Source organism: Panthera leo, chromosome A2 (genome assembly GCF_018350215.1).
Source record: "Panthera leo isolate Ple1 chromosome A2, P.leo_Ple1_pat1.1, whole genome shotgun sequence".
Taxonomy (NCBI): Eukaryota; Metazoa; Chordata; class Mammalia; order Carnivora; family Felidae; genus Panthera; species Panthera leo.
Genome location: NC_056680.1, coordinates 14986881 through 15002504, shown reverse-complemented (window position 1 = coordinate 15002504; position 15624 = coordinate 14986881). Strand labels below are relative to the sequence as shown.

At 49.6% G+C, this 15624-nt stretch overlaps 1 pseudogene; it reads left to right on the top strand.

Annotated features, from left to right (window-relative positions):
- Positions 1-15064: 15064 nt before the first annotated feature.
- Positions 15065-15293, top strand: LOC122214721 (annotated as a pseudogene).
- Positions 15294-15624: the final 331 nt, after the last annotated feature.

Below are 15624 nucleotides of genomic sequence, written 5' to 3'. Positions count from 1 at the left end.
GTTTAGTAAGCTGAGTTGAATTATGTGGCTCAGGAAAACCTGCCTGGATTCTTCCCCAGGACAATGAAACATGAGTTTCAAGAGCTGCAGCGGCATGTATCTGAGGTTCTTGAATGAGGGAGGTGGGTGGATTATTCAGAGTTTGTTGCAAAATATCTAGTAGGCAGCTTAGGCCTTATATGTATTTAGAGCAAAAGCATGCAATTGTGCTACGTGCTGATCTGCGTTCTTTCTGCCATATTTATACTGCAACACCTGTAATTTTCAGATGTAAAGAGACTTCTCTCTGAGTCCTTGAGTGTTCTCACAGACCAACAACAGTAAGTCTAACCACATTGAAACTCTATTTTGAGAAGTTAATGAGTTTAAGCTCCTTGTCTTCCACTGGTTTGGCAGGTGCATTATTATTATTTTGTAGTCTCTAGATGATCTCAGCAAAGAGTCCAGTTAGACACCAAATGTCGTCTTTTTTTAATGTTTACTTATTTTGAGAGAGACGGAGTGTGAGCAAGGGAGGGGCAGAGAGAGAGGGAGAGACAGAATCCCGAGCAGGCCCCGGGCTGTCAGCGCGAGCCCAACTCAAGACTCGATCCCACGAACCATGAGATCATGACCTGAGCCGAAATCCAGAGTCAGACACTTAACCAACTGCGTCACCCAGGCATCCCAACACCAAACCTGATCTTGATGGGAACTCCGATTCTAAGGTTTAGGGTGTTTGTTTTACGTTATTACTAAGGTTCTGGGATAAACTGGAGAAGTGGACGGGAATCGACGATCTGGAACTTTGGGAGCAGGGGAGTCCTCATCCCGTATACTTATTAATCATTGGCTTAAGTGGGACTCATCCTGGGTTGGCCATGTGACCCAAGTCTGGCCCATGAGAGCCCTGCATCCCTCGGCCACTTAACTGATTCAGGGTCACCTTCCACTTTCAGGCTTAGAACTGCAGAGTCCCCGGGGTGGCCACCATGGGGCCAGATGATGAACTGCAGAACAGCAGGGGTGGGGGGCAGGGGGAACAAGTCCCTGTGAGGTGAACTCTGACCAAGGGAACAAGTAATTGAAAGAGCCAAATAGACTAACCTGCACTCCTTCCTGTCTTCCATGGGTGACTGTAAATGGTAGCTCTTCCCTGCAATTCTTTGGAGAAGTCCCATGTGCTGAACAAACGCGCCTACTAGGTTACCTGCTCTGTCCCTTCTCAGCCTCTCGAGGTCATATCCCATGTGATAACGAGTTGCACCATGTTGTTTTCTCTCTTTTCTTCCCCACTGCCCCCTTCCTCGTCGCTCTCACCACTCCGGCCTCGGCATTTCTCAAATAACATCCATGATTTCATCTTTGCTCCAGCCTTGCTTTCCAGAGAACCCGGAAACCCTCTTCATTACCTCGTTTGCTGTTTAGCCAGGTGTTTGATCAAGTCCCGACTTTCCAAATCCTTAAGGGATCTGGAAGTGATCCCTCTTCCTCTTCCCAGAGGAAGGAGGACCACAACGTGTACTCAATTTTCGTATCAGTCACACAAAATTTTTAAAAAAGGAAACGAGGTAGGGGCGCCTGGGTGGTTCAGTAGGTTAAGAGTTCGACTTCAGCTCAGGTCATGATCTCACAGTTCCTGAGTTCTAGCCCCACATCGGGTTCTGTGCTGACAGCTCAGAGCCTGGAACTTGCTTTGGCTTCTGTGTCTCCCTCTCTCTCTCTGCCCCTTGCCTGCTCACACTCTGTCTCTCTCTCTCTCTCTCTCTCAAAAATAGATAAACAATTAAAAAAACGAAGAAAAAAAAAAGGCAATGAGGCAGCAATGTAAAATCTTATAGCTACTCACTGAAACCTTTCTCTGTAAGGCAGTATTATCACCCCATTTCGCAGGTGACAAAACTGAGACTCAGAGATGTTTCAGAACTTAAGGGATGGAACTGGAACTCATTTCTCATTTCTGAATTCTCATTCACTTCCGGTACCTCTCGGGACCAGGTCTTAAATCCCCTACCGAGTGAAAGCTGCCGGGAGAGAGCAATGGGGTCTCCTTGCCTGTGGCCAGCATGCACTTGGGCAGAATTTGGTACAAGTGAGATGGCCGCAGGCCCCACCTGTGCTGAGCCCTTCCTCTCTTCTGCTCCAAGATCTGAACCTCAGCCTTGAATTTCCTCCAGGGGAAAAATGGCGCCACGTCAACTCTTCCCAGGGGTCTGTCAGAGCAAGAAGCCAGAGTGTTTGCAGGTTTATGGAAGGGCTCACAAAACTGAAATCCAGTTTTCTCTCTCTCATAGCCCACTCTTTTTTGACAAGAGATTAGCAGGCTGTCTTTTGTTGCCTCTTCTCTTCCTTGGTACCCCATTGACTTCTGATCATTTCACTGTCAGCTCTGGGCAAGAGAGGAGAGACGCCACACCAGGTTGCTATTTATAGATGTTGCTGTTAAAGTTCTCACAGGAGAGAGATGCTTGCCTTATGTGTGAATTTCTTTATCCCACTGCTACTCGGGAGTTTGGTCCCAGACCAGCAGCATCAGCGGCATCTGGGAATTTGTTAAAAATGCAGAATCTCAAGTCTTACTTCCGACCCACTAGACCACAGTCTCTGTTGGGGGGGGTCCAGGAATCTGTGTTTTCATAGCCACGCCAGGGGACTCTCATGTCCGTTAAAGTGGGAAAATCACTGCTTTCACCAATTTCCCTCTTCCCCCTCCTGAGTACAAATACTGAGGATTGGTTAAATTGCCCACATGGCTCCTCCATATGATAGAGAGGCAGCTTGTAGGGCGGACAGCAATGAACCCTGGAATCCAGCAGAGAGGACCTCACTCCTCTCTCCCTCTATCTGTCTGACTGTGACCGTGAACTGATCTTACAGAGCCTCGGACTCCTTATTGATAACATGGAGATGATCGTAACCACTTAACAGAATTATTGCAAGCATTAAAGGGGACAGTGAGATGCTAGGAGCCCAACAAATGCTTATCGTGGTGGTAAATCCTCATCATCACCATCTCCCCTGTAGTGCTGAGTGTGGGGTATGTTTTAAACACTTGCTATGTCTTTTGGCTACCCGGCACATTTGGGGTGGGGGTGGGGCATGATTTTATTATATCTTACTTCTTTTAAATTTTTCCCAGTATCTTTTGAACTCCACTGCTAATTTGGGGAAATAACCAGCGGTGACAGTTAGTTTTACGTGTCACCTTGGCTAGGCTCTGGTACTCAGTTATTCAATCGAACGCTTATCGAGGCATCACTGTGGAGGTATTTTACAGACGTGCTTAACATTTAGAATCAGTTGACCTTAAGTAAAGGAGATTATCTTTGATAGAATGAGTGATCCTCACCTAGTCAACGGAAAGTCCTTAAAAGCAAAACTGAAGTTTCCCTGAGGAGGAAAAACTTCTACGTCAAGACTGCTGTACCAGCACCTGCTTGGAAGTCTCCAGCCTGCTAGACCGCCCCAAGAACTTCAGACTTGCCAGCCCCCACAATCACATAAGCCAATGCTTTCCGATAAATCTCATATTCCAGCCTTCTGAATTCTGCCCATAGAGGGTAAAACTCAGAAATCTCAGTTCCCCAGCCTCCGTTGCTGCTGAGGCACAGGCACACAACCTCTATGCCAACTCTTGGACTCACCTGTCTGAGATTTGATTTCAGAAATGAGCCATAGAAAGAAGGAGGCTACATCCAGAACCATCCACAGGATGGTGGCGGGGGCATCTGGCTTTCAGGGTCGGTAACCATGGGAGCCATGGGTACATGGGTACCCCAAGAAGTTGCCTTGGTGGTGGGTGGGGATTCCTTGAATGCCAGAGGCGGTGATGTCCTTATCAGGTCAATTCTGCATTGTGATTCTGGAAGTTTAACCTTGAGCGTGATTCTCTAGCCTTCCTGACACTGTTGGGAGCTACAGTAATGTGTTTTTAATAAACACCTTTTCGACTTAGTCAGGGTCAGCTTTTCACCATCAGACACCTGACTTATCCAGACATTGGGACCAGAAGTTGTTGCCAGCTACAGAACCTTGGGGAGGAAAGTGACTTTGACTATCTGACCCAGGAATGGCACTGGAGAGCCAGCCAGCGTGAAGGAATGAGTCTTAAAAACGGTCCAAGCCACGAGTCTTAAAAACGGTGACCTCAGTCATTTCCTGGGGTCGCCCTGAAGAACACACTGAAGACAAAGTTCACAGGGATCTGACTGTGCTGCCATTAAATGGTATGAAAAGTGTGAGGAATTCGGGGCCAGTGGGGATAACCCGTCTGCTTCTCGCTACACTCGACAGCTTGACAAGAGGAGCACCAAACCCTACTACCCTGCCCTTATTAGCACAGTGTTCTCTTCCTTCCTCGTATGGAGATGCTCTCCCTGCCCTACTTTTGAGGCCTTGGAATGCCCCACCCACTGAAGTTACTCTGTTGGGGAACTCCAAATCTCTCCAAGTCCCCTTCACCCTCTGCCACCCCCGAAGATTGTCTTAAGACCTATAAGGAGAATCAGACCCCAACAGTCACAGAAGGCCAACCACAAAGTCAAACCTGGGAAGAAAAGTCATCCACATTAAAAGAATTGCAAGAAGTTGCTAATTTATGCCAGAAAGAAGCAGGGAGGCGTGTGTGGAAATTAACTCGGAAGACCAGGGAGGGAGGACCATCACGTGAATAGGCTGCATTTGTCAATAGGAGTGCTCTGACCAGAGATTTTGTGTTCGACAGGCTATCTTGAGCAATGGGTTGCAGTTCTAATCACTCTTTGTAATTGATCGATTGACTTAATCCTGGATTCGTTGACAACCAACATAAAACGGAGTTCCAGAAATCCCATGGCATAATGTCGGACAACAACTCCTAAGCCTGGCTGCACATTAGAAGCACCCAAGGTGCTTTTCAAAATAGTGAGGCCATGGTTGCTGCCCAGACCAATTAAATCGGAATCCCCGTGGATCCGGCCCAGCCATCAGTATTTTTTCAGAGCTCCTCAGCTGATTAAAATGCATACCCAAGGTTGTGAAGCTCTGATGTAGAGGAAAGAGCTATAAGTGTTGGACTGGATTAATTCTGCACCTTGAAAGGACCCTGAAGATACTCTCCTTGCCAAGGTATTGAGAATTACATTTGTAAGGAAAGAATCAGAGTCTTTGGAAGGTGCCACTGTCGCTCTTACCTGAGTAAGATTGGATGTGCTAGTGGGAGAGACTGCATTAAAATGGGCTCCCTAATGTCAGGGGGGTTGAAGGGATACAGAGCTGGCACCAGCTACTAGAAGATGCTTCAGGGTTACAGCAGTCAGCAGAGAGGCTGGGGTACCACTCACGGTAGTGTGACCAAAGAGATTTTTGGAGTAGCCAAGCGATCGTGGGGTCTATGGATTCAAATAGGCGGGCAGCTACGATCCTATTTGACATTATAACCCCAAACTTTTAGCTTGGCCAACTGGAGCTTAACTTGAGCCACCGGAGAAGTTCCCAGGTCCGAGTTATTTAGAGACTCAGGGCCCTTTGATAATGTGATAATATCAAACGCATGTGCATTATAGGGGGCGCCTGGTGGCTTAGTCGGTTAAGCACCAACTTCAGCTCAGGTCATGATCTCACGATTCGTGGGTTCGAGCCCCATGTCAGGCTCTCTGCTGACAGCTCAGAGCCTGGAGCCTGCTTCAGTTTCCGTGTGTGTGTCTCTCTCTCTACCCCGCTCACACTCACACTCTGTAAATATTTACATTATTTAATGTAAATAAACATTAAAAAATAAAAGAAAGAAAGGCACGTACATTATGTTTTATACCTTATTACTGTCTTCTTCTGGTTGCACTGGACAGTTTAGTGAGAAAGGTACTAAGCTCCATTAATGCCCTCTTGCCAGAAAGTACCTCTTCTTCCCCAGTTTGAAGAGGCTCTTCTTGTCTTGCTTGAGACCCTGTGATGATGTCACCTAAAGAGGTTACTTTCATGCCAAAATCCAAACCTCAAGTCCCCCACGTGCTTTGCAATCACCACTTCCCAGAGGGACCTGTGGTCATTCCCCAGAATAACTATGTTCTGGGAAAAGGGAAATCATTAGACCATTTGAGGAGAATTGGACACCTACCCTGAGGGACCCAGGACTCCACGATGGTTTTTCGGAACCAGAAAGAACCAGTCCGTCCCAGTCAGCCTGCTGATATCTTACACACTTCTATCTTGGCACATAATGGTTAATTTCCCAGTTCCTGAATATATAGTTGGAATACACATATTTATCAAGAAGAAGCCCCACACTGACTCTCCGACCTTCGATGCAAGGTAATTGTAGTAAGAAGGGCCATGAGGGAGGTCCCAGAGCTTCTCCTGCCTTCCAAAATTATGAACCAAAAACCAAGTCTACGTCTATGAGAGGATTAACAAAATCAGTTAACATGAATTAAAAATTAATATTAAAAAATTCAAATATGTGGAAGATGTAGGGGTATTGATTCTACTGTATCCCCCATTTAACTCACCAACTTAACAACGAATTTACAGATTTAAAAATGGGTCTTGGATAAAGACAAGTTATCATAGGCTTAGTTAGGAGAGGACCCCAACTGTAACTACTGTTCAAACATAGATCTTTAATGAGCCAATAAACATAGTTTCTGGAACTGTAGCTGTTCATCTAGTGGGGGGAAAATGTTCCCTATCCTAATAAACAGAGAAAAACCAGAAGTGGTTTGTTTTCACTTGGAAGGGACAGCAGTCTACCTTCATCATTTGCCTCAGGGCTGTGTCAACTTTCTCGCTCTGGAACATAATTTAGTCTATAGGGATCTTGCTTGTTTTGCCATCCTGCAAGACATCATATGCTCCACTAATAATATCATGCTTCTAGAATCTAAAAAAGCAGGAGGTAGATAGTGTTCCAGAGGCTTTGCTGACACATGCATGCCAGAAGGTGAGAGAGAAATCTCATGAGAGTACTAGATCCTGACACCTGGGTGAAGTTTCTGGGGATACGGTAATCTGGGAAATGATGCGACAGCTCCTTTGAGGTGAAAGGCAAGTAGTTGTACTCAACACTAAGAACCAGGCATAATATTCATTGGGCTTCCTTTTGTTTAGGAGGAAATATGCTACGATGGGATGCGTTTCTCCAACTTATTAACCAAGTGACCCAAAAGGCTACCAGCTTTGAGTGAGGCCCAGGGCAAGAATCGGCTCTCCAGCTAATGCCAGCTGTGTGTAAGAAGCTCGGTGTCTCTTAGAGCTAATGGCCCAGAAGATCCAACCGTGCTCACCCTGGGTATGGTGGACCGCGATGCCACGTAAAGCATCAACCAATAGGATAATTCTAGTGCAAGCCCAAGAGCTTAAGAGAAGAACCAAGTCTTCTTCCCAGACAACTATTTGCCTTTTGAGAAACAATACTTGTCTCGCTTCTGAGCTTTAGTAGAGACCGAACGCATGCCTGAATGGCCCCAAGTATCATTATGTCTGAACTTCCCATGAATAATTGGATATTATCTGTTAGACCAAGCTGTAAAAGCAGGCACAGTGGACGTGGTGGCTTTGAAGGACAATAAGAAGGAAAAACGCCCAGAGGAAAGAACTTCAAGTTATCTACTTTTCCTGGAAGGAAAGACGGCCAGGGGAATGCATCCATCTCGATCCCTGCTCTATGGCTAATGGTTTGGCTAATTGGCCAGAAATTCAGAAGGGACAACAGTAGAGGATCAGTGTCAAGCAAATTCTTTGGGGGGAGGTATTGGAATGGGCCTCTTAGAATGGGTGAGGTGTGTGGTGATGTGGTGTCTCATGTGAATAGTTGAAAAAGGCTCTTCTGGGGAGGAGGTTTTCAAAAGCAAGACGACTAATCTGACTATGGCTATCAATCACCTCTGCCACCCTACTGGGCTCTCAAAGGGACCGTATTGGTACCGACACAGATCATGCGTGAGCTCAACAACAGAGACTCCTTCTTACCAAGCTAACCTGGCTACTGCCACTACTGTTTCCCCACTTGCCAGCAGCAAAGACCATTGCTGGGCACCTGATATGGCACCTACTCGACCAGAATAGCCAGGTGCCCCGTGGTAGGTTGTTTGCGCTGGCCCCCTTCCATCTTGAAGGGGACAATGATTTGCCCTCAGGTAACAAAAGCCCACTCTGGATTTGAATTTGCCTTCCATGTTTCTTCCAGCGACGTCATCAGTAGACTTACTGAATGCCCCCACAACGAGGTGTTCCACACCACACCGCATCCCAGCAAGGAATTTATTTTAGAGTGAAAGAAATAAGGATGCAAGATGGAAAATACGGCATTCGCTGGTCTTACAGGTTAAAACGTTTAATAAAGACTCAGTGACAGTGTTGGCTGGAGAAATCCCCTTGCAAGGTTGGGCTGCTGATCTGTTGATTGAGTCTATGCTTTGCGCTAGAAACCAGCATACGGGGCTGGGTGTTGCACAGGCAGAATACGTGGCTCTAGGCAACCAGGTGGGTAGTTGGATGGCATCTCTTGTTACGACACCTAACCACCCACTTGCAAATGCTTTTATTTCCTACGTATTGGTTGTTCTGTATTTCTTTTCCCAGACCCCCCTCCCACTTCCTGCCCTGCTATAGCCCTTCAGACTGTCTCTCTGGGCCTCCCACACTGGATAGTCTCTGGATTACCCAAGGGACAGCACAAGCAGCTCAGTGGAAGCCAGAGGAAAGAGGGAGCAGCGTACTTCTTCCCCCACTCTCTCCAAGCTTTGGTGTTGTGTCTGCTCAGGGCTACTTTTCCCCACAATATGGCTGTTGCCTGGTGATCCCACCTCAGCTCCACACTCCCTGGGCTCAGGTATACCCTTTCCTCCCCTCACCCCTTCAAGCCAAGGGGTGGTACCTGCTTTCTGCTCTGTGTTAGTCTCTGTGTGCCTCGACATCCTGCACCAGACCCCCTAACCCTACCTTCCTTCTATAACTGGTTCCCCACCAAAGTCTCTTCCCTTTCTAAATCAAGGGAGTTGAACTCAGTTTCCTGCTGGAGTCCCGATGGATATATTATTTCTGCCACTGCTCTCTGTTGGCTTTGAGGGCTAACGCCCAAGAAGGAAGACGAGAGAATGGTGCCATTGTATTGAGGACTGCGGCTGCCACCTGTCCATGTCAATGCCTTCGTGCCACTTGGTGAACAGGCATAAAGAGGGTTGGCAGTAGGCTGCAGTGACAGGTGCTGTTATATAAATAACAGGCCTGGGAGCAATAGTGCCTACATGACAGGGAGGGGAACACCTGGTGAAGTCAGGCCCAGTATTTAAAACAAAAAAAGGTAATGGAAGGCTTCGACACCCCCACCCAAGGAAGACCACAAGGACTCCGCTTCCTCAGAAGTCGCGGTTTGGGGCACCTCACTCGCTGGGGTCAAGAACTCTGTCCGGTTGAGATGCCGCTAAAGAGAAAGGGCGCGTGGAATCGGCGCTAGAGGGAGGACGGCAAAGACACCAACGAAGGCGCCTGAACGTGGCCGGCGACAACAAAGGCTGCAGCGGCCACCCACGTTTCCTTCCGTGCGTGTGTCTCACTTCTTTTTTTCCCCCTTACCTATTCCGCTACTGTTTCTGTCACTTATTCCGTGGGTAACGGAGGATCAGAATGGCACTCTCAGGGGACTCAGAGGAGGAAGACGTATTACCCGGAAGGAATATGGCTTCGGAACCGGATGCAGTGGCTGACGTCGGTTTGAACTGACTGCCTGACCTCTAGATTTCTCGTTCTATAGAGAATGATTCTTCCTTTTTCTTTTTTTAATGTTTATTTATGCTTGAGAGAGAGAGAGAGAGAGAGAGAGAGAGAAGAGCAGGCACGTGAGCAGGGGAGGGGCAGAGAAAGAGGGAGACACGGAATCTGAAGCAGCCTCCAGGCTCTGAGCTGTCGGCCCAGAGCCCTACCCGGGGCTCGAACTCACGAGCCGCGAGATCATGACCTGAGCCAAAGTGGGACGCTTAACCCACTGAGCCACCCAGGCGCCCCTGATGCTCCCTTCTTCTTTAAGCTACTTGAAGCTCAGAAAGTTGCTGAAGCCCAAACCCATTTCGGCGGATACACGTGTGCTCCGCGAAAGGAGTGCTCTTGCACACTGTCTACTTAGCACAGTGCTTGGCAGTGTGCCCTCCCCACTCCCAAGCTTCCACCGGGGACCCTGATACAAGGTGGGTTGTGGTCACTGCTGTCAGCTCTGCCATGGAAGGGGTCGGCGGGGGCTGCAGTGCAAAGAGGGGCTTCCCAGTGGTGACGGCCAGGGGTGCACGTGTAGCCTGGTCACAGGGAAGGCTCATGCTGCGGGGCAGACCTCTGGGGCAGCCAAGGCCAACCTGCAGTGTGGACCAAGTGAGCCATCTTGGGCACCAGCCCTGAGAGACGGGGTGTGGATAGTGGCAGCTGAGCAGGTAAGGGGGTAGGGCAGTCACTTACGTTTATGTTTTTACTTCTTCCTCTGTCGTAGGGATGGCCCCATGCACGGAAAATCAGACGCAAAGCCAGATGAAAGAGAAACCGACTTGACGCCATTAACTGGCTTCCCCCTGCCCTTGGGGCAGATAGAAAATAATGCTTTGCTAGGAGCCAAGGGCTTGACTTCAGATGCTTTGATCAAATTTGATTTTCAAGGCAGATGAGAAATGGTGCCTCGGTTAGAGGCAGCCGGTGTCCCACCGAGCTGCTCCTTACCTGGCCAGTGCAACGGTCCCCCAGCGCTGTGAGTGGGGGGCGACTGATGGCTCACAGCCGTTCCCTTCTCCAGAGAGTCATCTTTGACCCAGGGGAGCCACCTCCCCCAGGAAAGCCTGGGAGGCTCTGCCCTCCCAGGGGCAGCCCACAGCTAGCGGGGACTAATATGTGTGTGTAGAGGCCAAAGGCCTTAAGGAGGAGAAATTCATGCCTCCAAGTTCTGCTGAGACAAGACTTCAGCTGAACCCTCACGTTTGCCCGGCTTCCTCCCTGCCCCATCCTGATTCCCCTGCCCCCTCGTGGCCTCCAGTAAACCCCTGTCTAAGGCAATGTCTCTGTGGCTGTCAGATGCAGGGGACTCTGCAGAACAGAACTTGTGGCTGGAAATAGGCTGCCGCCCTGACCTCTTGTCAACGTTTCTGCCTGGTCGGCTCTGTGGGTGTTTGGGAAGACGGGTAACCTGGTTTGATAAGCAGGCCGAAGGCCCAGAGAAAATCCAGCGTAAACCCGCCCGCTGCCAGCCTCGTTCAGACCACTCTCCCGCAAGTCTGGAGAAACCGGGTGAGCTCATTAGGTCCATCTGCGACACCTTCCAGCACCTTCCAGTGAGTATTTTTAACTCCATGGCACCTACCGTCTCCCTGGGTACCTTGAGTGACGTCTATGAGTCACCTGCAGCATCGGCGAGATGTGCCAAAGGGCATCATCGTTATATTTAGCTGGGACTTTTTTTTTTTTAATATTAAGGTGGGCAGAAAAAAAAATTAAGTTTCATGGTTACAGCGTGTGCTGTGCAACTCACAGCCGGGAACCCCGGGGGCCAGAGGGCCCTGGCTGGGGTGGCTCCTGTTGTCTAAGACCAGCAGACCCCGGGGCAGGTGGAGGACAAAAACCAGGTGTCTCCATGCAGTTCTGGGGGAGGGGGGGCGGGGGAGGCAGGGGGGTCACCGTGGGCGCCCAAAGCGCAGGGACCGTCTCCAGGGTAAATGCGTAGGAGAGCAGAAAGGGCTGGCATCTGGGGGTCTGAAGACCATCATTTCAGGTCCTAGCTTTGACCTTTACTCATTACATTTCCTCGAGCCACTTACCCTTCCTCTTCCCACTTGCTTTTCCTTTCCCGTAAAATAAAAATAATGCCCGCCCCCCCAGGGTCTCTGGAGAGTGTCACGGGAGGGGGGAGTATGCGAAAGGGGCTTTATAAACTGTAAAGTGCTGGGCGGAACAGCAGCTGTGAGGGGGGTGACTAAAAGAGGCAGCTGGCAGGCTCCAGGATTCCCTCCCCCACCGAGGCAGGGCTGGATGACCAGCAGGCCAGGGAAAACTCCCTCCACGCTGCCCTGGGAGAGGAAGATCCTGGGGGGGGTGGGGGGAGGAAGGACTTTGGTCATGGCAATTGGTTCTCACGAGCTCCTCCACGAAGGGGATGTTTAGGGGTGTTTGATGCTGTTTCGGTGTGGGCAGGTGCATGCTCAGATGGGCTGGAGTCGATCTACATGCTGATGGTGGAAAAGATGAATTCCGGGCCTGCTCCGCTGTCGAGATCCCACTCTGTGACCGCACAGTCTCAAACACGCTGCCTGCCAGCAAAGCGTGGACGCCAACTGCCTTCGGCAGCGGCAGCGGGAGGGGGGGCGCCGGGGAGCTGCTCCCGGGTGCTCTGGTCTCACACTTCCCTTCTCGAAGCTGGCTGCTGGAGGAGAGAATTTTGCCCGTCTTGCATGCACACTGTCAGTAAGTGAGAAGGTGTTTGCATTTCTCAAGTCCTGTGAATCACGCCGGGGAAGTGGACCCAAAGCAATCCTTTCTTTCGGTGAGCTCTCAGAGACCTGGGTTTCACGTGTAGCCTCCTCCGGGGACCCGGCCTCATGCTAGGGACGCGGGCAGGGTTGCAATAGACGGTAGCACTCTGGTTCTTACAAACCACGAGGCAGAGAGAACTGGCCGGGGAGTTAAAGGGACCCTGGCCAGGTTACTTAACCTGTCTGTGACTGCTTTCTTCATCTCGAAAGTGGGAGTTCCGAAGATCATTATAAGGATGAAATGAGAAGACAGGTAAGTAGGTGGTACATTACCAGGCACAGAGAACCATTTATGACAATGTCATTGGGGAATATTGAACCTTTAAATGAGGTAGCTGGTTTCCCCAAAATATCCCTCCTGCCACCAATGGCCATGCCTCTCAGTATATATCCCCTTAGATCAGAGGAAGCCTTGAAGCATCCATGACTGAGTCTCTTGGAAAGTTTACCTCGGAGACAGTTGCCCTCAGAACCTGGCTCCGGTGCCACGAGAAGCCCCCGAGTCACGTGGAGAAGCCATGTGTGGGCACGCAGATTGACAGCCGCAGCCGAGCTCCCAGCCAGCAGCCTGAACCAACCACCAGCCATGAGCATGAGCCATCTTGAAGACCCCAGTCACCATCTGACAGGAATGGTTTGAGAGACTCTAAGTAGAAACTGCTCAGCTGAGCCCAATTCAACCCACAGACTAGTGAGTGATAAGAAATCGTCGTTTAAGCCACTGGATTTCACAGCGTTTGGTTATATGGGTAACCCTTGTGGCCCAGCAGCCCTGGCCAGAGGGGACAGGGGCAGAGTGGACACCTGAGTCCATGGTGCCCAGCCCACGGGAGGAGAGCTGGGGGCAGGTTTTAGAGAAGGGGGAGAGGTAGGGCAAATACCCCTAAATAATTCCACCGTACCCTGAAAATTGTTTGACTGTAAGCATCTGGTGGGCCAGTATCTTCCACGGCTAACTGGAAAGGTGATCTAGAAGCTGTAATCAGCAAGCATTTTCTTTACTGTTTGTTTATCTTAGAGGGAGAGAGCGTGCGCATGCAAGCAGGGAGAGGGGCGGAGAGAGAGAGAGAGACACACACACACAGAATCTGAAGCAGGCTCCAGGCTCTGAGCACAGAGCCCGACGCGGGACTCGAGCCCACAAACCACCGTGAGATCACGACCTGAGCCAAAGTCGGATGCTCAACCGACTGAGCCACCCAGGTGCCCCAGCAAGCATTTTGGTGGAAAAGTTGAAGTTTTGCTGAAAAGAAAAGAGCCTGCTTGTCGGGCAGCAGCCCTTTCCTCTGGGCAGAACAAGGAAACAGCCAGTTACCAGCTCAGGGCTCAGCATAGGCTAAGTCATTTCCCCGCATGCCAGGCACATGAGATGGACATCATTAGCCCATTTCATATATGGTGAGAAGGGCTCAGAATAAGCCACCCGGCTACTCACAGTGCTTTCTTTGCTAAGAAAGAGGCCACAAGAGAACCCATGAGCAACCAATGCCCAGGCTTAGTTAAAAACAAACAAAAAAACAAGCCTGAATCTCTCCCAATAATTAAATAATACTTTACAGCATCCACAGTTCTGTCCCTAAGACTTGAGCAGAGGAGAACCATGGACTGGAAGACATTGAGGGCAGGATGTTCCTGGCATCTATTTCTTTGATGGAAGCTTCTGGATTGTTGAGTTAACCTCGAGCCACCCAGTGGCCCATAGGAATCATTGGAGTGAATTCGCATGGAATGCGTCCCGATAACAAATCAAGCCATTCTCTGGGTGCTGAGGAGGGCCAGCTGGGAGCAGATAGGGGGGCACGGGCTGCTCTGGCTGGTGACAGTAGGCCAAGAGAAGCAGCTTCCTCCAGACAAACCCACCCCCCACCCCCACCCCCCGCGGCACCCTGCTCTCCAGAGAGGAGTGCATTGGCTTTCCTGCTTGCTACTCTCAAAGAGCAGGTACCTCGTTCAGTCCAAACTCTGCCACATACTGGTGATGTAGCCTTGTGTGACCCTAATGTCCCTGTGCCTCAGTTTCCTTATCTGTAAAGCATAGTTAGTGCCTGTCCCAAACAGTGGTTATAAAGACACACATAGCAGGCACTCGGTGAAGGTTGACTATAGCCCATAACCCAAAACCTACCCCCAAAAACGTACGAATGAAAAGGGAAGAGGGGTGGTTGCTACCGTAGGAAAGGGTCAGCAAACGACAGTGCAGTACCTCAGAGAACGAGGCCACCGTTTAAAAAAATAGGAAGCGATTGGGGCGCCTGGGTGGCTCAGTCGGTTAAGCGGCCGATTTCGGCTCAGGTCATGATCTCGCGGTCTGTGAGTTCGAACCCCGCGTCGGGCTCTGTGCTGACAGCTCAGAGCCTGGAGCCTGTTTCGGATTCTGTGTCTCCCTCTCTCTGACCCTCCCCCATTCATGCTTTGTCTCTCTCTGTCTCAAAAATAAATAAACGTTAAAAAAAAAAAATTTTTTTTTTAAAAATAGGAAGCGATGAAAGCCGTTAGTAACCAAGAAAAATGCGTGGAAGAGTGAGAAACAGGATCCACGCTTGTATGTTAGATTTGTACCTGGGACAACAGAAGAGAAGGAAATACATCCCTTGGCCCTAGCAGTGGGAGTAATCGCTTCTCGGCCTTTTGGCTAAGATCAAGTGGAGTAGCGGTGGGAGTAGGAAAGTGGGATATGAACTACTGTAACCCTTCTCTGTAATGGAATTTACATTTTTATTAAAAAAAAATTTTTTTTTTCATGTCCCCAGGCGTCCCCAAACCAGAGAAACAAGTCAAGGGTCACAGGAGCAGCAATATCGTTCCCTTGGCTTTGGCTCCTACCATGTGGGTGGACTGATTGTGGCACTCGCACAGCCACGCTGTGACGTATGTTGAAGCGCCACTGACACCCCAGGCACAGAATGCTGAAATCGATTAATAATGTCTGCCATGGGAGCAGAAGCAGCAGTATCAGTAGGTAGGCTCTGCATCTGTCATCCTAGACCTGGAGACTCCAATTCGCCTATGACTTTGTTTTAACTGAGATGTAATTGGCACACAGCCAGGTGCAGTGATCTTAGGTGTTCGGCTCGATAGATTTTGACAGTTGTCTATACTCTTGGAACCGGCACCCAAAACAAGATACAGAACATTTTCATCAGCCCGGCAAGTTCCCTCATGTCCCCCGAGT